Raw genomic sequence first — 21812 nt, 5'->3', positions numbered from 1 at the left:
AAGCATGATGTCCTTCTCCAAGGACCGGTCTCTCCTCACAACATGTCCAAAGTATGTTAGACGGAGCCTCAGAATCCTTGCCTCCAAGGAGCCACCTGGCTCTATGAGGAGAAATGTGGGGTCAAGATTGGTGGACGATTTATCAACAATCTGCATTATGCAGATGACACAACCCTGCTTGCTTGTTTTCTTTGTTAAGAAGCAAAATAATCACTTTGAGGACTAAGATGTGCCTGAATGAAGCCATGGTATTTTCAGTCACCCCAAATACGTGTGGAAGCCAGACAATGAAGAAGTAAGACTGAAGAAGAATTAATGCCTTTGGGTTGTGGTGCTGGCAAAGAATGTTTCCTAGACCTGGACTTCCAGAAGGACAAATAAATGTGTCCTGAAAGAAGTACAGCCAGAATGTGCCTGAGAAGTGAGGGTGGTAAGAGTTCTTCTCAGGCACTCTGGGCATGTGGTCAAGAGGGACCACCCCTGGAGAATGAGCCACTGCCTGCTAAAGTGGAGAGTCGGTGCAAAGGAGGTAGATAAACGGATACAGTGGCTACAAAATTGGGCTTGGACAACATACAAATTAACTGGAGGAGGGTTCATGTGTGAGCCATGTTGTCCCTGTGAGCAAGAACCAACTTGACCTTGATGGCACCTAACAATAACAAGAACTTCTGAAGTTTTCATCCAAGAAAGGTACAGTGTACTTCTGCCTTCAAGCTTTTCACCCTTTTAACGAGTTTATGATGGTTTCCGGTGATTAGAAGAGGGTTGGAAAGGAGGCTGGGAATCTTTTCTGTGTCTTCAAAAAAGACTGAGGTAGTCTGCTTAAGTAAGGAGAGGTTAATAAGTGGCTGAAAATTAGCTATCCACTTGAAACAAGATTCTGCTCTGAAGAATCGTTCATTCTATTTAAGCATGAAAAGAATAAGGTAAATATCATCATGCTACTCTCGCCTTTCTCTACCCTATTCCTCACTGACAATGAACAGTTTCACATTCCCCAAAGCCCCATGGAATAGGAGGAGAGGGACTGGCAGGTGCCTAACTGGTGCCACTGCTTGTAAAGACAGACAGGAGATTCAAGTCATCGCTACTCTAGGCCTGCTCGGCTGTCGGTGGTGTTTTCTCTACATCAGTGCCAAATGGACATGGTGGGCAGTTGGCTTTATACTGTCCATAGATGAGTAATTTCAGTGTAGTAAACACACAGCAAAAGTATATCAAACACATCCTGATTCAAGTCATGATGTGTCATCATGTTCAAGTCCATGCACTTTCCTTCACAGCATCCTGGAATCTGCTGCCCACCCCACACCAGTAACACAAAATTCTCTTCTATTTACAGCACCGAGAAATAAAACTACCTCAATCCCACCAACACCTAAAATGCTCACCTGCTGGGCTGCTTTAGTAAACACATTTAGAAGAGTGGTTTGTTGGGGAAGGGGGCAGGCATAGAACCGACCTATATGGTGCATGATTAATAAAAAAGAAATTGCCATTATATTCATTCTTCGCCCCAGTTTTCTTTCGGAACAACATGGCTCAATTTCCCTTGATTAGCACAAGGATTTGGGATTTGCTTTTCCAAAGGTGCTAGTCAGCTTGAGCTTAAATGGCTCAAAATGCAACACAAAAATGGTTTTCCAGTTAATACAGCCCTGCTGATTCCCTGCCCCCTGTGTACTATATGAGAAATGAATTTTAAACCACGACTACAAACTGTTTCTTTTTTCCCCTCCCAAACATCCTGCCATCATAAACTACTGGAGTATAGGAAATGGTGCCAAGGCATAGTATGCTCTTTCAGATGGAAGAGTCCGCTGCTATGTTGTTGCTGTAGTCCATAGGGGTTTTTTCTGCTATCCCAAAGTTAGTGACTCTTATGGTTCAAATCCACCAGCAGCTCTGAGGAAGGAAAACATTGGCAATCTCCTTGCATGTGATTTACAACCTCCAAAAACCTGTTGGAGGATCAGTTATGAGCTGGTTTCAACAGGACAGCATCAATTATCACGCGCTGCCCATTCCATTCTGACTTGCAGACAGAAGGAAACACTGTCTACTTTTTAAAATTTTTTTATTAGAGAGAGAGAGAGAGAGAGAGAGAGAGAGTGAGTGTGTGTGTGTGTGTGTGTGTGTGTGTGTGTGTGGTTAAATCGGATCTGACAGCTACAGGAAGAGATTGTCCATACTTCTCCAGCAGACCATCTGGTGGAGTTGAACTGCGCTCCTCTGGGATTTCAGGGCAGCTTCTTGCCACTAGGCCACCAGAGCTCCCAAACACTGTCTACTTTTGTGCTATCCTGACATCTCTGCTCTCCTGAGCTCATTAGTGCAGCCACTGTATCAACCCATTTCATTGAGAGTCTCTCTCTTTATTACTGGATCCTCTACTTTATCAAGCACACACACTCTCTCTCGCCAGGATCTGGCCCTTCCTAATAACATGTTCAGAATATATACTATCAACTGTCACCTCCTGACTTCTAAGGAGCATTAGGTCTCTAACTTCTCCTAAGATCAATCTGTTCATTCTTCTGATAATGTCAGCGAGTTCAATCACAATTCTTTGCAGTACAGAACAATGTTATCTTCTAAAGAACAAACCAAATAAAAACAGCACTGAGCATAAATGCAGAAAGCCCTGATGGTGCAGTGGTTAGAAGATCAGCTGCTGATCAGAAGGTCAGCAGTTCAAATCCACTAGCAGCTCTGCGGGAAAAAAAATGTGGCAGTCCACCCTAATAAAGATGTATGGCCTTCGAAACTCTAAGACACAGTTCTGGTTTCTCCTGTAGATTCACTATAAGACTGCTAGGAGTTGGACTTAACTGCAATGAGTTATTTGAAGTTTTTCTTCCTTTTTGATTCATCATAAATGCACTCCTACCAAGTGTTATGTATATATACAAAAGTAAATGCCCTAAGTAAATAATAAAAGTGGGAACTTGCTTAAGATCTTTCCATGCAAACTTAGAAGTAAAAGTCAATTGTTTTCTCATACTTCTTAATATGAAGAATTCTAACAACACTGGCATTAGTTTTGTCAGAGGAGGAGAAAGAACCCTAGAATGGATTTGATTTTATTTTCTGAAATTTAAAAGAAACAGAGAAGAGACACAGTGATGAAGACCCACGTCAGCATCCTCTTACAGGTGCAAAAGAGTGACGGGCCAACAAGCGAGAAAAATCACAAATTTCTTAGCTCAAAATAGAAACTGCTACCAAATGCTTCTTGAATTCCTTCCCAAATCAATTTGCCCTACCTCTGTGTTTCTGATAGCCGTGGCATCCACTTCCTAAACAACATGCATCCAGAAACTCTATGAACTTTGATGAATGTCGATAGTTGTAGAGGGGCTTCAGGCCTTTTGTTCATAGGGTCACTATGAAGCTTGCTTGACTCGAAGGCAATCAACAACATCCATATATTAGGAAGAAAGTATTTCTTTTTCAGTGGTTACACTATGAAAAGAGTTAGCTCATTTTCACCTCGTCTCATACTTCTCTCCACCACATGTCTGCCAGTTTGCTCTACTCTGATGGCTTCTGCGTTGCCGTGATGCTGCGAGCTATACCGTGAGTATTTTAACACCAGCAGGGTTACCAACAGAGACCAGATTTCAGTAAAGTTTCCAGACTAAGATGGACTATCAAGAAAGACTTGGATTATCCACTTCTGAAAATTAGCCAACTAGGGATCACAAGAGAAAATTGTTGGTTCCATCACCAGGAGGAATCAGTCACTGAAAGACAAGATCAAGGTAGACGAGGAGGGGGAAGTGGGGATGGGGAGAAAGTATAAGAGAGAGAGTCAAGGGAGGGACTGGCACAGTTGTTCTGACTAGTGACTAAAATATGCGGCCAATTGAGAGGACAGTGCACATGCCAAGTAACAATTCAGAATGGCAGAGAAGATCTTCCTAAGTTAAGTCACCTGAATGTCAATGACCTACCAGCCTCAGACTTCACTCTAATGTAGGCGCACACTTAGGGCTTTCTAAACACACAAGTCTCTCTGGAACTTCTGTTGCCTTCTGTTGTCCTGACCCTTTCATTCTTAATCAAGGACTAATAGAAACATTGCAATATATGATGGAAGGATCTGAAGACTTCTAGTCCTTTAGACTCAGTTCCAAAAGCAATGACAACTCTTTCACTTGGCATTTTCTCTCTGAGCCTCTGTTCCATGTTTGTTGATGAATCTAATACACACACATCTCATAAGGCAGTTACATGCCATGAATATGTAGTATGTTAATGTTATTGTTGTTGAGTACCATTGATTCTGGACCAGCCCATAGCTGACCCTCCAGTGAGTTTTTAGAGGCAGTTAATCATGCAGGAGGAGATAACTTATTCTTTTCGCATGATATATTGGATAGATAACATATATTTAGAGCAAGACATGACAAGTATGTGATGAGTAAAATTATACCTTGCAAATGTGCTGGTCTTAGAATAAGGTTCTTGTGGAATTTTAATAATTAAATCCTCCTGGCAGCTGGCCAAAGTGGACCTGACACGGCCCTGCATCCAGTCTCAATCTCATGGCGAGAGTTACTGCCCAGGAACTGCTGTTTGTTAGCTTCCTTCTGTCTCACCAAGAAATACTTACAATGCATGTGACTTGTCAGTCAGTGCGATTCTATGAATATTTGGTCACTGGCTCCTCTATCCTCAGATAAAGATGACAATGACTCTGTCTACTCTCAAAGACAAAGTAGCCAGGCTGTTGATGTAGTAAACAATTAATTAAACCTGACTTCTAGTACCATTCAATATACGTGACTAGTTCATCTGGAAATTGGTGAAGCACCAAACAATGCTAAGAAATGAAGGAAAGCTACACGTTATAGAATTACCCAGGTGTCAGACACCAGAGGCAAGATCCTGCATGAATTCCTACATCTTTAATCTTAGTTCTATCTTCTGGCCCTAAGCAAAAGAAATGGTCTTCAAGTCAATGTATCAATTTCAGAAGGTGAGCTACATATCTGCTTTGAGGTGTTATTTATGGGACGAAACCCAAGGCCTTGTGGTTTGAATCTACCAGCTAGCTGTTCCACAAGAGAAAGATGGGTAATCTCCTGTGTGATTTAACTCTCTCTGAAAGCTTGCTGGAGCTAGGGGTCAGTTCTGACTCAACAGCATATAACAATGCTCTACTATTCACTCTTTCAGAAACTCCATATTGATAGGGCAGAGATTTAAAAAAATTCAGTTCTAACATTCAAATGCTAGAACTGGAATCCTTCTTGAGAACTTAGCTAGCTATGTGACTTGGGTTTCTAATCTCTGTGCCTCAACTACGCATCCATAAAATAGGAATAAGATGGGGTGGGCAGGTGTGGAGAAAAGTGCAACAATGAATGAATGGAAATCCAAAATCTCTGTAACTATTTTTTAAAATTAATAAAATAAAATAAAAATAGGAATAAGATTTCATAGGACGCACCATGCCACTGACAATGTAGCCTTTGCTTATCAGTGTAGCCAACATAGCTTTACTTTCATGAAAAGTGATCACCATTGGTTTGTCTACTAAATTACACAATTTATGTTTATTTTCCAGGTCATTCCTCAGTTTTCCAACTCATCTGCTCGTTAATGATTCTGTTGATGGACCTATCAGTTCCTTCAGAACAATATGGCTCTCAGGCATTTAGATCAAGGGAAGCTCTGCTGTGACTCTCAGGCATTTAGCTAACCTCCACAAGGGAAGTTCTCGTGGCCTCGTCATCACAGTGATCTGTGCCGCTAACCCGAAGGCCAAGCCTCTGAGGTGATGGAACCGCCAGTCGCTCCTTAGAAGAAAGACGAGCAATCTCCTCCCACGTGATCTACAGCTTCCGAAACCCACTAGAGGGGTCAGCTGTGAGTAAGAGGACGACGATGCGTGCGTAGTGTGATCGCTACTCAGACCATGTGACCCTAAATCTCCCCCAAAACTCAGCAGTAAGCAAAATCTGCTTATAGGAACTGAACTGTTTCATACTTTTCATTCAACAATGTCTTTGTCAATTATCTAACTTTTTTATCAAATGCCCCCAATTTAAAAAATTAGTCAAACACTAATCAAAATATAATGAGGCAATTCTATTTCAATATAATGCCACTTCTTGGAATGCTTTTAAAAAACACATTGCAAGCAAAAATTCTGCAGACTTGCTGTTCTTAAACAAACACAGGAAGTTAGAAGAAATCCATGGAAAGCCGTTTTCCTGGAGGTCATTTTATGCAGTAATGAACAGCCTCAAGATTATGGTGATAATAAAAATAATAGATGATATAATAATAGATTAAATAATACAATTACATTCGTACAGATTCATGAACCCTGCAGATGGAGACAGCATGAGTCTCAGACCTTCAGAATTAGGTGCTTAACAGCTTGGGAAATAGGTTGAATAAAGCAGTATGATAATTCTTAGTCTATAAAATCCAAAAGGCTCACCAGATATGGTCATGCCACAAAGTACTGATCTTAAAGAAATAGAGGTTCTTAAGTGTTGCTCTGGATTAAATAAAACTGGCAACCAGATGCACTCTGTTCTTGATGTAGTCTCTATTTTATGTCTTCCAACCACAGCTTCCAAGGAAATCAGAAGTTGTTTTGTTTTTGGGTTTTTTTTATTGTTTTTTTTTTTTTTTTGCAAGTAGACTATCTGGATTCCCTATTTCTCCACATATATTAGCTCTACCCTTCTTTCTCACCTGGTGGTGCAATGTGTACGTACTCATATGCTAGGCAAAGAACAGTGGCTCCATAGGAAAAGACAGTCATTTAGCTAGTTACTTAGTGTGGAGATAACTATATCTGCATCATTTTCACAGTATCAACAATTGCCCAACTAACTATATCTGCATCATCTTCACAATATCAACCACGCCCAACCACTGTTCAGCCAATCTCCTTGAGAAAATCTTCCTCTCTTATGCCGACCTCTACCTCCCCCAGCATGACATCTTCTTCCAAGGTCTGGCCTCTCCTGATAGCATGTTTCTTCATATACTTTGCACGTATTGTCATTATTCGATGAGAGCTGGATTCTGAGGTGTAAGTCATGTGTTTAATGTGTTGTTGTTGTTGTTGACTGCCTTAGAGTTGAGAATGACTCATAACGACCATATGAACAAAAGACCTGAAGCCCCTCTACAACTATTGACATTTATCAGAGTTCATAGAGTTTCCGGAAACATATTGCTTAGGAAGTGGATGCCAATCCTGCTTCCAAACCTGTCATAGAATGTTACTGACTGAGTCGCCTGCGATGCATAGTGACCCTATGTACAGCAGCTCTGAAGCCTGCCCTGTCCTGAGCCAGTCTCACTAATTCTGACACACCAACCCCCATCGCCCCAGTTACTGTATCAATCCATCTCATCCAGAGTCTTCCTCTTCTGTGCTGTCCATTCACCCTTCCGAGCATAATGGCCTTCCGCAAGGACTGATCTCTCCTGGCCACACGCCCAAAGTTAAGAGAAAAGAGCTGAGGTCCCTATCACTCAGTGAACCCCTTACCCTCCTAGATTTGCCTACTTTTAAAACAAAAAGAAAAGCCATTTCTTCTCATTTCTTCTTTGCATTTTCTGTTATTCATTGCTCATACAGCAACTGATTCACATTTTAAAAACAGACAATGCAACAGTTTTCCTGCTAGATCAACAAGATACAGCAGACTTGGCTCGGGGTCTCTCTCCTCTAGACTTACATCAGTGTTAGCATTTTTATCGTCAACCATTACAATTCCCTGCAGAGCTGGAATTGTTTCTCACAGGATGTCACAGCCCTGGGGCTGGGGCCGAGGGGTGTTGTACAGAGCCTGGCTCAGGGGAGTCCAATAAAACTTGGATGAATGGAGAAGGGCAAATATTTTATCTCTGCAAACGGTATGTATGCAAGTTTCTAAAAGTGAGAGATCACTTACTAATAGGAAAAGGGCTACATTTACCTCTTCGGACATTGCTGGTATGTAAGATGTGTACTCCCCTCATTCTAATAAAAAAATACCCCAAAATTACTTTGCGCTCAGCGGTGCTGTGTAACAGAAGGAGGACAGATACCAAAGTTATGAAATCACTAGATCTAACTGCATCTGACAGCTCAAACAATCCTACAGCACTGCTTTCTAGCATATATTATAATGCTCATTCTATTAATCACTGCTTTAAGAAACTTAAAGCAGGACCTGGTACATGATGCTCTGTTTCCGCATGAACAGAACAATGGCTGAAAACACCACCTGGAGTAATTTCCAACAAAGATATATCATCTATACATACATACATACATACATACATACAATGCCTCTTAAATTTGCTATCAAATTTGTGTGACACCATTTACACCCCCATGTTGTACCTACACTGGTACAAAGCACTGAGAAACGTGGAGAAAACCCACAGAGACACTGCAGCTTTGGTTTCAGATCACTGCAATAATATGTGTATTACAATAAAGCAGCCACATTGAGCTTTCTGGTTTCCCAGTGCTTATAAAAGTTACACGCACACTACAATTGAGGAAGAACCCTTGGTTATATGGTACGTTACCTATCCAGCTGCTCACCAAAAGCTTGGCAGTCAAATCAGGCAGCTGCTTCCCAAGGAGAAAGATGGGTAGTATCTTCCTTTGGGTAAAAATTTCCAGCCTCGGAAACCCAGGGAGTTGGGGGTCAGCGGAATGGCAATGAGACAGGTTTCCAACTGTATTCTGAAAAAGTTTCGAGATTCTGAGAATTGCCAAAATGAGACAAAGATGTGAAGCAAGCGCATCCTGTTGGAAATGACACCCATCGACTTGCTCCCAGAAAGGCTGCTGTAAACCTTCAATCTGTAGAAAATGCAGCGTCGGAGAAGCTCAGTGAACTGCAATGTGGCTCTGCTTTATTTTCATCTCTTCTATGCTGACTTACAGAATGTGGTTTATGGGAAATTTGTTAAATATACCAAAAGACTGAGTTATTTCCCCAGAAACAATATAAAGGGTGACTCATTCAGCACATTGGTCACCTGGGGGACATTTCGTGCTTTCTAGAGAGATTTTAGGGAGCTCTAGTGGCCTATTGGTAAGAAGCTGAGTGGCAATACCAAAGATACGTGGTTCAAATCTATCACCTGCTGTGTAGGAGAAGGGAAACCAAAGCTGCTGGACGGTCCACGAAAGGTCAATTCTGACTCGACAATTCAAAATCCAATACAGACATTTCTAGTGACCACAGAGCGCCGCCACCAATGAGGGGAAAACAGGATGCTGTCCCATATCCTACAAGGTGCAGGCCAGTTCATCCTCCCCCCACCCCCCAAAAAAATGCTCTGGCTCCAAATGTCAAGGATGAGAAATCATGATCTAGAGCATACCTGATGGTTATTAGCAGTAAATTCTTGAGAGTAAACTCTTAGGAGGCAAAGTGACGCTGACTGTTTACCATCGACACTGCGTCCTAAGCACTCAATAAAATTAAATGAGGCTGTAATTGGCAGTAAACACCAGATAGCAGAGTGAAGATCTGAACAGACGTGGCATTTCTGGGTTTGGGTCTTTTGATCAAACCAGAGTTTAATAACATGAGTACCTTACATCTACCATGAGCTGCAGGTGTGAACAAGCTCAAGATGAAGGGTCTCCAATATTATACCTGTCACCTAAGATCCAAAGAATCTCTCTTCTAAGCACTCCGCTCCTTTACTTTTTACACAAAATCGCTTTTCACTTCAATGCAGTAAATACCACAAAATCTACCTCCTTTCGTTTGAAAGGGAAGCGTGCAGAATTACCAATAACCAGTGGTTGTTGAGTTCACCCCAACTCTGTCAAGAGATGAACTGTCAACAGTTTTCAGTGGCTATTTACACACAGATCACCAAACCTTTCATCCGAGGTGCCTCTGAGTATATTTGAACTTACAACCTTTAAGTTAGCAGCCAAGCACACAAGTTACCATTTATACCATCCAGGGCATTTAAAAAAACCAAACCACTTAGTATTTGAGTGTATTCTGCCTCATGGCAACCCATGCATCAAAATAAAACTTCGCTCCATAAAGTTTTCCAATAGCTGAGGTTTTGGATCCCTGGGAAGCTCAACTCTCTAGTCACTGTCTTTTTTTTTTTTTTTTTAATTGAGATTTTAATGAACATTTATAGAGAACTTGGATTTCCATTCATTCATTGTTTCACACTTTCCCCCAACCCCCCAGTTCGCTTTTCTAGTCTTCTTAAGATAGCAGGTGAGAATGTTAATGATTTGCACCATCATCAAAGCATAACAAAGAAACAAAAGTCTCAAATCTACTGCCCTAAGAGCAACCTTTCATCAGGTCTGCAAGGCTGTAAATCTTGACAAGATGAGACTGAAGAACATCTGCTAGGCTCCAACTTGGTTAGAAGCCAAACACCCAACACATTACGCCACAGGCCTCCTTTCAGGGCATAATGAAAACTCACACTCACTGCCATCAAGTCACTTCTGACTCACAGCAATCCTCCCCCTGACTTCCGAGGCTGTAAATCTTAATGGAAGCAAACTGTCCAGCTTCCTTGGGGCCATGGATGGATTTGAATCACTGGAGACATTCTGCCTTTTGGTTAGCAGCGAACCAAGCTGCAAACTGTGCACCCGAGCACTTTTTGAAGCTGTAATAATAGCAGTTATTGTTGCAAAATGCCATCAAGTTGACTACAATTCATGGGGGGTGGGGGGTGGGAATAAAGGCTCTGCGTGAGGAAGAAGTGGGTGTGATGAAAACCATCACCCTGGATTCAAGCTACTTCAACGTGTTTTTCATATGAAGTCAACACAAGTCACTGAGATGGCATGTTTAAAGGCAACACCAAAGAGTATCGAATTTATTTTCTTATTCCTCTTGACTTTAATAATCAAAATGGCTTTTCCAGTTCCCAGAAAGACTGGGGGTGGGGAAGGCCTTTTGCAGGGTGAGATCCTCTAAACAATGAACCTTAACAATGGAACAATCCAGTCCAATCCTGACCATCCACACTCCAGGCCCATACTAACAATCACTGTGTCAATCTATCTCATTGAGGATCTTCCTCTCCTTTGTTGACCTTCCACCTTTCCAAGCAGGACGTTTCCTCCAAGGACTGGCCCCTCCTAACACCATGCCCAAAGTCAGTTAGACAGGGCATAGATATTATTTCCTCTTCCTTCACATACAGCTCTGCACCCTCCAGGATATTCCCAGTGTTACCCAGTCTTCTCGCTCACAACCTCCTCAAGTTCTACTGTCTCGATCAACTTTCTTGGGAGAGAACCTCAGATACTTGACACCGGGCAGATCATTAAGGGTGACTCAAGTAAGACAACCGCAGTCAGCCCCTGCTTTCCTACGGTCCCGTCCACAAGGCCTCCTGTCTTGAAAGCAGACTGCTTGTCCTAATTAGCGCGTCTGCGTTGCTAACAAAGCCCCCAGGAAGGCATCGGGAGCCAGTCTGGAGGAGGAAGCACTTGTTGCGGGTCAGTAGGGGTTTCCCTAAACATGTTGATTACAAATCCAACTGCTCGAAAACACATGTAAAAGTCCTATCATTAAATTTAAACAGCCCGATGATACGCTGAACAAGACGATGAGAACGGCAAATAAATTGCTGTAATCTGCTATCCTGTCACTTCCCTGCTCTTCAGCAGCCGTAACTGACTAATAGGATAATAAGGTGGCAGTTTACAATCCTGAAAGCGACACTCCTTTGTTGGAAATGCCCTTGAGGGGGAATAAAGGCTCCGGTGAGGAAGGAGTGGGTGTGATGAAAAGCATCACCCTCGATTCAATCTATTTCAATGTGTTTCTCATATGAAGTCAACACAAGTCACTGAGGATGGCGTGTTTAGAGGCAACACCAAGGAGCATCACGTTTATTTAGTTCCTTACTCTTCTTGACTTAATAATCAGAACAGTTTTTCTGGTTCTAGGACAGACTGCGGGCAGGGAAGGCCTTTAGCACAGCGAGTCCTGCAATGGCTCTCACAGACCCCTTGACAAAGCTTTGTTGTTCTTTGCAAAGTGCCAGACCAATGCACAACTGACTTCTCATCGGGTCTTCGGAGGCTGGCAATGACACGAGAGGAGACTCCCCATCTTTCTCCTTTGGATTCAAACCAACTGCTTTTGAGATGCCAGGGCAACTCCTTATAGCCAGGCCACCAGAGCTCTCTGCCCAGCAAAAGATTCCAACCACACTCACACTACATAGCCCACTCCTTAGCACTTCCTTAAGAGTTGCCACTAGATGAGAAAGACTTGAACCAGTTGTTTTAGAAGATCAAAGAATACAGCCTTCAGTATTGATTACATCTCAATGTCAAGAAAACAAAGATGCTTACCACTGGATGGACTGGTAACATCATGATAGATGGAGAAAAGATTGAAACTGTCAACAATTTTATCTTACTTGAATCCACAATTAACACCCTGGGTACCAGCAGTCAGGAAATCAGGAGACATATTGCACTAGTAAAGGTTGCAGTTAGGGACCTCTCCAAATTATTGAGGAGTAATGATGTCAATTTGAGTTCTAAGGTGTATCTGATTCAGGCATGGTCTTTCCCACCACTTGCTATGCACCTGAGAGATGAGTAAGGATGACAGAAAAAGAACTGATGCCTTTGAGCTGTGGTGTTGGAGAAGAGTAATGAACATGCCATGGATGGCCAAAAGAATAAATGCTCTGGAAAGGGTGCAGTTGGAGTGCTATTTAGAAGGAAAGATGATGAGGTTTTGCTTCACATACTTTGGGCATGTTGCTAGGAAGGGATATTCCTTGGAGAGGGAAATGATACTGGGAAGGGTGGAGGGGTCGGCGAAGGAGAGGTAAACCCTTGACCAGGTGACTGCCACCATGGGTTCTAATGTGTCAGGAAGTATGAGGATGGCAGAGAATAGGACACGCTGAGATCTGTTGTTTATAGGGTCGCTATGGGTCATACTCAACTTGATGGCACCTAAGACTTATTATAAGGTCTCAAGTACGTCCACTTATGATACTTCCCCCTGAAGGCCCCTGAAGGGCCAAGGTTTTAACATGTTTGGGTGCTAACTCAAAGGCCAGGGAGAAGAGTCCACTCCATCATGTCTTGGAAGAAAGGCCTGGGGACTTACTTCAGAATACACCACTGCTTGGAAACACACACTTTGACACAGAATCACCATGACTGGGTACTGACACAATACAAGAAGAGGATTATAAACTCGGAATAATTACCTCCAAATGGTACTTCTGATGTGAAGACTCTTACCAGCAAAAATCAGACTAAAACTGGTAAGAAGGTCGCTATCTGGGAAATGAGTATCACTGTGGGTATGTACTGTCGAGCTAGAAAATCTCATAGCTGAGCCTTGGCGGGTTTACAAATCACACAGGAAGAGCAGCTGAGGGCTTTGAACCACCGTCCTTTGGGTTGGCAGCGCAACTCCTTGCCATCATATTACCTGAGGTTCCTCATGAAATGGAAGGATCAGGTTTTGCTCCCAGTGTTCAGATGTGAAAATTAAGGCCAAGAGAAGTTACAAAGTCATATGGTCATTGTCACAAATTATACCAAAAACCCACTTCCTTTGAGTCGATTCTGACTCATTTCGACCCTGAGTCAATTCTGATTCATATCGACTGTCCGTCAGGTTCCTGAGGCTGTAAATCTTAATAAGCAAACTGCCTCCTCTCCCTCCTATTGTGAGGCTAGTGGGTTTGAACTGCCCACCTCTTGGTTGGCAGCCCAACAAAGAAACCACTGCTCTACTAGGGATCCAACATACAAAGAAACAGAAGGTGAGAACATACAGGTAGGTGAGCAGCATGCACCTGTTTCTCTATTCGTTAACCTGGTTATTAGTTTTGGAACAAAAAGAGCTACAATATGTCTTCATCCTTCTTTTTAACGTCAGTTCTACTAAATAACTGAAAACGTCTAAAGAAGTAAAAAGGAAAACAGGAGCATTTTCAACTCAGTCAACAGATGAGGCGCAGAGGAACCATGTGGACACAAGCAGAGGCCTCTGAGAGCCAGCGAAGCAGTGCTGTTAATACCAGGGCTAAGATCAGCCTGTCCCATGCCAAGGCCATATGGGATGCTTCCAGGGAGAACGGCACAAGGAACAAAAGGTCTCCGGAGTCCTCCGAGGGTGGCTGGCTGAAAATGGAATTTGGGCAGCGAGGCAAGAAGCTTCCGGGCCACTCTCGGTGGGCACAGAGACGTAAAGACAAGAGATTCGCATCAGGCAGGGTGCTAAACCGTTAGTGGCATCTCCATCGGAGCCAGGCCGACTCCCTCGGGCCTTCTGTTCTCATCTGCCACTCCTGCTCTTGTTAATACTTGGGGCTCACATTTATCGAGATCAGGCAGCGACCAACAGAGTAAATCCCCCCAGGATCTCTCCTTCCACAGGGGCCCTGCTGGCACATTAGGCTCGGGGTCCAGTGAGCAGGAAGATGGTGGCCAGAGTGTCTGATTCCACTTCTGTTTCCTGAGGCTGTAAAAACAGAATCAGCGCAGAGCCAGCAAGCCACCAAAAAGACAGCTCTATCTGTACTTCTATCCCTGTTATTGTTTGCTTCTCGCATCCCCTTTCATTTCTTATTTTAAGTAATCCAGGAGAAATACGTCCCTACTGGGAATGGATTGAAAGTGACGATGAATTAGTGATGTCAAATGTTCTCCCCCACCTCACCCCCTCCGCTCCCAGGGACGTCTGAAAGTAGAGAATGCGTTTCTTCCCAAGACCGCCACCTTTGTCACTTGCAGTTAGGGAGGCCTCGGCTGATCCTGTCTTTGGCAAATTAAATGTATTATAAGAAACACACTCTAAATGATGCTGCCACCTTTATCACAGTGTCCAGTTTAAAGCTGGCACCTCGTCTGGAGCGGCGAGGGGCAGCAAAAGCAAACAACAAGAGGTGATAAAAGGAGCTAAAAATACTCATGGCCGTGTGTAGTTTTGAGAGGTTAACTGAATATAAACAGGCTGATCGGATCAAGCATCAGCTCGTGGATACAAGGTCTAAAGCTTCGTGGCTTTTCTGTATCAAATTGGCTGGACCTGTGGATGGAAGAACTAATCCACTGTCAATGGATGACACGATCAAAACGGCTGTAAACCAAGGGAGGCTGCGAAGTGAACAGAGTAATGTGGTAACATGCTGGCTGCCATGAGCTCAGCCCTGACAGTCTATACAGGGATGGCCTGTAATTTGGGGGAAACGATCCACCATCTACAAATATCAAGGTGGGAAACCAGGTAAGAAGAAGCAAGAGTGACACAGTTACTCTGGTTGGGTGACAGAAAGGGACTTATTTATTGAGAACTTGCCATTAGCCAATCACCTGAGTGACTCTGCCTGTTCTGACCCCTGGTCTAGGAAAATCCCAAAGCTGGGCTGCAATATGCCCCATCAGTTCAAATCCACCAGCTGCTCTGTGGGAGAAGGCGAGGCAATCTCCTCCGGTGTGAGCTACTGCCTTTGAAAACCAACTGAAGGGCCAGTTCTGAGTTGGTTCCAACTCAACAGCACACAATAACAACAACAGGCTTTCGTGGGGTGGTTTTTAGGGAAGTGTGCTGCTAACGCAATGCTGATACGTCTCTGGAAGTTGAACTCTACCAGCGGCTCCAAGGGAGACAATGGACAACCTGCTCCTTCGCAATTTACAGCCTCTGAAAATCTGGTTGGTTTCCACTTTATCATTCCGACCTGATGACAGAGAGTGAGTGAGTCTAGGGCGCAAAGTCCCTGTTGTTATTGTTGCTGTTGTTGTTGTTAGGTGCCATGGGGTCAACTACAACTCAAAGTGACCATATGAACAACAAATGTGAACCATGCCATATCCTACACCATCCTGACGATCTCAGCCATGCTCATGCCAACTGCAGCCAACTATCTCAGTAAAGGTCTTTCTCTTTTTCATCATCCCTCTATCTTTCCCAGAGAGACAGCGCTCTCCAAGAACAAGTTCCTCCTGAAAATATGCCCGAAGTGAGTGAGAATAATCATTCTTGCCTCTAGGGAGTACTCCTGATAAATGTGCTTTTTGTTTTGGCAGGCCATGGTATATTTGATACTCTTTGGCCCCACAAGCAGTGCCGAAGACTGGTGGTTCAAATCTACCTAGCAGTGCTGCCGAAACAAGGCTGCAGTATCTTTCTCCTGTGATGCAGCTGGTAGGTTTGACCTTCCAACCTTTCAATAAGCAGCTAAGTTCTTATTGATTCCTACTGCACCAGTAGGGCTCCTTCCATAAAGATCTCAACCAAGAAAACCCTTTGGAGCATCTATTCAGTAACACGGCACCACCATCAATCAGAATCATCAGCTCAGGTTATTTTGTTTGTTTGTTTACATCCGGGCAGAAAGAATGAAGACAATTTGACTTTCACAGCAAATACAATCATATTACAAAGCACAGCAGTGGCAGCAAAGCCGAGTCACAGCCAGCAAGCTGAAGCTCTCAACATCAAACGGTAAACAACTTTCCGCAAGACTGAAGGGAAGTCATTAAGCCCCATCCAGGTCTCAGTGTAACATGGAAATGTTAGTGACGTTAATTACCTCCCAATAATAATGCAAATTACAGAAAGTAATGAGATTGTTTACCCACTAAACTAATAAGGACTGGTATTTCAAAGTCTTCCAGAATAATGTGGGCGACTAGAAATGTTCTTATTCTCAGAAGTCTGGCAGCTCTGCCTTTTCTTCTTTGTCTGCTGACCCACTCCAGGGGTGTCCTGCTCTAGGTAACACTAATAACAACCCCATTTATTGGGGTAAGTCATATTGCATTCCCTATTTATCTGGTGTCTTAACACAAATGCAAAATAATGTTCATGACCTATATGAATTAATTCATGTTCATGACCTGCATCCCAAACCACAGGTGGATACATCCATCCTGGAGTCCGTTTCAAAGTTTACACGCTTTTCCGAAAGACATATTAAAGTGGCATTTCAATAAAGCAGTTAGTATTTTTTCAGTGAAGAGGGTCATGTACTTATCTCGTATCTCGAACATCAGAAAAGCTAACAGCATTTATTTGGCATTATTTCTAATTTAAAGACTCCCTGGTGGTGCAAATGGTCTAGGTGCAAATTCTAAACAAAAGGTCGGTAGTTCAAGCTCTTCTGGTGGCAGTATAGAAGAAAGGCCTGACAATCTACTTCTGTAAGTTCATAGCCAGGAAAACCCTGTGGAGCTCAGTGTGACTCTGTAACACTGTTTGGGATCACCAGGAGTCTGAATCAGCTAAATGGTATTTTTGTTTAAAATTTCTATTTGTGTAGGTAATATTTCGAGAGTATGACTTGGAAAATCATGTTCATGCACTAAGATTCATGCACAAACACACTGTAGGGCCATGCTCTTTGTAATTCCCACCAAATGATTAGGTAGAACTGAGCAAAGGAAGGTGCTTTTGGCCCAACAAAGGGATTTGGTGAATTGTTAATGTGAATAAGGTGCCAGGCACCCTAACAGGAAAGGGTTTAGGTAAATAAGGTGTACAAAACTCTTAGGTGGGGGAACTGACCAATTTTGCCACTCCATTATATTTAAATGAGTGTCAAAGTAGGAGAAAATGAGACATGGGCACACAGGGCTTTGAATGTCTCTCTAAAAGGGCCAGAGCAAGTCGGAATGGCACAGCTAGAATAGCTAATAACTAGAATAGCTAATAACTAGAATAGCACTGCCCCAAAGCAGAAAGCAGATGAAGAGCCTGTAGCCCAGCTCTATGGTGACTCTGGTGTCAAAGCAGCAGCAAGAAAGCCCTTTGTTCTTTGCTGACTCACTCACTCAGTTATGGTACCAGCAATAGGGTTTACTGGGGAGGTAAGTTGGAGAGTGAAGGAGGCAAAGAATATCAAAACAAGTTCCAAGTTTTTAGTCTAAGTTCCAAGACACATTCCTCAATTTGTCCAGGCTGTGGTTCTAGTGTTTAGCAGTCAAAGCCAAATCATCTGAGAAGTCACAAGTCAGCCTCTCTTTCAACAATCTGACCACAATGGCAAAAATCTTCAACTGTGGTGAGCACAAATGAAAGAAGCTTCAGATCACACCTTGCCACAGTTTCTCCACGGCAATGCCACAGTCTCTTCACCACCATCAATAGGGTCTCACTCTCACCAAGGTCTTGCTCCAGTATCCCTCAAGTTTTGCTGCCGCAAGTCTTGCTCACCTCGTCTCACCACCCTGTGTGGGAAGCACTCTTTCTCTTATCCTAGCACATTGATTTGCACGACCATGTTTCACTATGAACTGCAGGCTACTTGATGGTACATAACAATAACAACAACATATGTTTCCATGAAGGTGGCTGGAGACAAGAGAGGGCTAACTATAATGGCTAAAAAAAGAACCAAACCCCAAAATTTTAGGGTAACACAGTGAACCATCCTAGAGCAAGGGAGGAGAATCTTATTTTCATTAGGAAAGAAGACCTGGAGAAAATCGTATCCTCAGAGCTCAGGATTCGTGAAATGAGAATCTTTTAGATTCAAGAGACAAAGAGTTGTAATACCAGACACAGGAGAGTGTGAAAAACAGTGGCAGAAGAGTAATGGCAGCAGAATGAAGAGCCTGGCAGACAGGCAGGCATGAACTACCTTCTGAGTCCTTTCGGATCCTGAATTTGTAACCTGTTACTTCTCAAAAAAAACCTATAATTGTGATTATTGTCTGTGAGTTCTTTGTGGTCATTCTAATAAACTACAGAGCCCATCAGAGAAGTCTAGAGGAACACAGGCAGGACGGCTGGTGTCAGAATAACTGGTAGCAAAGCTGTAGGGAGGAGGTATGTCTGACCTTTCCTGCATAGGAATTAGCCTTGGGCTGTTGATTTTGGCTGGGCTGTTGATTTTCCTAAGAGGTGGTCAGATGCCGCCTCCGTTGCGTCATTCTCTGTGCATGAATGCATGTATCAGGAGGAATTCATATTTAAGGAAAAACCTGCACTCCTCAATAAAAACCCCATAAAAATCTCTTTATAATGCAATTCATTATCTCCCATATTTTCTTACAAAATCTACCTGGTAGCATACTGAGGAAGCATCCTTGATACATAATATAAACATCAAACTCTCATCTCCTGCACACATTTCTGGGCCTTAAGGTGAGATTTGAAGAAGGGGTTAAAAATGGAATGAAAGTGGAAAAACAATGGAGAAATGGGAGGGAGAGAGTGCACAGCAAAGGAGAAAGCCAGCTGGCTAGCTGGCCTTTAAAAGGTATCAGGGAATTAGGCTGAAGGCCATTAATCCCACAGTTTTCACTCCTCTGCCAACTCTCACTGCTTATATTACCAAGCCATCATCCAGATTAAAAACAAGTTTCCATAAGGGTTTCTTTTCTTCCCTAGGAACCCTCCTTTCTACCCTCCCCACCTGATCCCCACCCCCCCATCACAGAGACGCAAAGTAGAATCCAAAAGAAAAATATTAAAATTGAATGCAGCTTTAGGGATTTGGGGAGGCGGATGGAGAGCAGGTTCTTATCTGGGCTTTAGCACAATATTCCTTCTTCAAAGTCTTCTTAATTACATTTAGAGAAAGAGCAAGGGACAAACAGAATAGCTGCCTTCTAAATTCAGTGCCCTTAAATGAAGGGTTCGCTTTCACAGGTTTTATCCCTAAGAGGGGAAGATGAACTTCTGAGCTCAACTTTTCCTTCCACCAGTCCAGATTCACTAGCTCTCTCCCCCATCGGCTTCTCCCCTCAGTTCATTTCAAGGACAGCCTTCAGCATCCTCTTGCTCCCAGAGTCCCCTCACCTTCTAGCTACTGTGTCCACAGAACTGTCTTCCCGCGCACTGTATTCTATTTGTCCTGCTGGAAAGACTACTAGTGTGCAGCTGTATTTCTACAATGTCAAGGGAGCAGCCAGGAGCTCCACTGTCCTAGTGCACAGGCAGCTGGGCTGCTAACCCAGAGGCCACGCCTTTCTGATCCTATGAATCCAGCAGCTCAGAGGGAGAAAGAGGGGCAATCTCCTCCCAGGCAATTTAAAGCCTCGCAAACCCAATGGAGGGTCACCTATGTTGTTGTTTTTGTTGAGTGCCGTCGAGTCGTTTGCGACTCATAGCAACCCTATGTACAACAGCCCTAAACCCTGCTCTATCCTGTGCCAATCTCATTGCCTCTGACACACCCATCCCGATTACCCCAGTCACTGAATCAATCCACCTCATAGAGGGTCTTCCCCTCCTGTGCTGTCCCTCCACCCTCCCAAGCATGATGTCCCTCTCCAAGGACCCGTCTCTCCTTACAACATGTCCAAAATATGTCAGACAAACCCCAGAATCCTTGCCTCCAAGGAGCAGCCTGGTTTAACCCTCTCTAGGATGAATCTGTTTGTTTTCTTGGCAGTCCATGGTACATTCAGTACTCTTCTCCAGCACAGCTCAAAAGAAGTCACAAGTAAAAAGTGAACAGTACGACCAAATCTGTCTTTTGTCTACATTCTCTCACCTATAATACACAACCTGTCCAAATTCCAGTATCTGAATGACAATATTGAACTCTATCATTCAGGAGGCCACAGAGCTGGTCCACTGTCCATCTGGGTGGAACAGGTGCGGTCTGTAATGGGGCGTGGAAGTCCGACTGCTAAGAGGTGAGCTAACGGCCTGCCGTAGCCCAAGAGTGGAAAACCCAGGCAAGCTCCTCTTTCCTGCAGTCCTCCTCTGCGCCAGAAACCATGCCACGCGCTGCTCATGTGCTATCTTTTATAGAACGGTCCACATACAGTCGTGCTGGTTAACCTAAAACGGACATTGAATTCAATCCCAAATCTGTCACGTGCCAACAGTCCTGGGGTGTCACCTGGCTATGAGCTTGTGCTCATGTTAAATGCATGAACCCAACTCTTGGAGGGGGTCTGAGAATAGCAGTCGCTGTTGTTAGGTACTGTTGTGTGGATTCAGACCACTCGGTTAGTTGCAGAGCAGGACGGTTCCAGAGGGTTCCCTTGGCTGTCACTGTAACCGAAACAGAGCCCCAGTACTGCTAGGTAGGCTGGAACTGCCAACCTTTATGTCAGCAGCCAAGCACAGACTTGTGCCCTCCGTGGGGGTTATAAAGAAGAAGTCCACACCTATTGTTGAGTGATGAGGCTGGGCATACAGGAAGTGCTTTCTAAGTAGATGAATTAATCGGTAAGTATATCCACATGAAGGAGCCCTGGTGGCCTAGTGGTGAGAAGCTACACTGCAATCCTGAAGGCACACAGTTCCAATCCACTAGCTGCTCTGAAGCAGGAGGAGCCAATTCCTTCCTTTGTTACTAACTGCCTCTGAAAACATCCTGCAGGGTCAGCTGTTGGTTAGTTTTGACTTGATGGCAAACAACAACAACAACAACTAGTCTTATCAAGGAAGTGTGTGCTTTGTTCCACAATGCCCTACTGTCACTTAAAAACGACAGACACATTGCCATTCAGTTGACACCAATACATGGTGACCATGCATAGGGTTTCTGAAGCTTTGACCTTTTATGGGAGGAGAGAATTCATCTTTCTCCTGTGGAGCAACTGGTGGACACGAACCACTAGCCTGAGCTACCAGTGCAACACAGCATGCTATGCCATAAAAGCTCCTCCGTTATCTCCTAGCAGATTCACACTACGGAGAGAACTTAGGAATGGAGGTGCCTTGGACCCTTTTGATGCCCATCACCGTTATGTATTGGAAAAAGTGTAGCCAGAGTGCTCCTTGGAGGCAAAGATGGTGATGCTTCATCTCTCCTACTTTGGGCGTACACCCACGTGATGCTATTCCATGTAAAGTGACATGCTATTTGGAAAAACCGAG

The 21812-nt window shown here is 43.6% G+C and overlaps 1 protein-coding gene across 1 annotated transcript in view; it reads right to left on the bottom strand.

Moving 5' to 3' along the window:
- The window catches only part of EXT1 (exostosin glycosyltransferase 1), a 341687-nt gene that overhangs the window by 104601 nt on the left and 215274 nt on the right, over window positions 1–21812 (bottom strand). The gene's annotated exons all lie outside the window — the stretch shown is intronic.

Source organism: Elephantulus edwardii, unplaced genomic scaffold, assembly GCF_000299155.1.
Source record: "Elephantulus edwardii isolate Elephantulus edwardi_28Jun2011 unplaced genomic scaffold, EleEdw1.0 scaffold00003, whole genome shotgun sequence".
NCBI classification, from domain to species: Eukaryota; Metazoa; Chordata; class Mammalia; order Macroscelidea; family Macroscelididae; genus Elephantulus; species Elephantulus edwardii.
The sequence above is the reverse complement of the archived record's forward strand: the minus strand, read 5'-3'. Positions and strand labels throughout refer to the sequence as shown.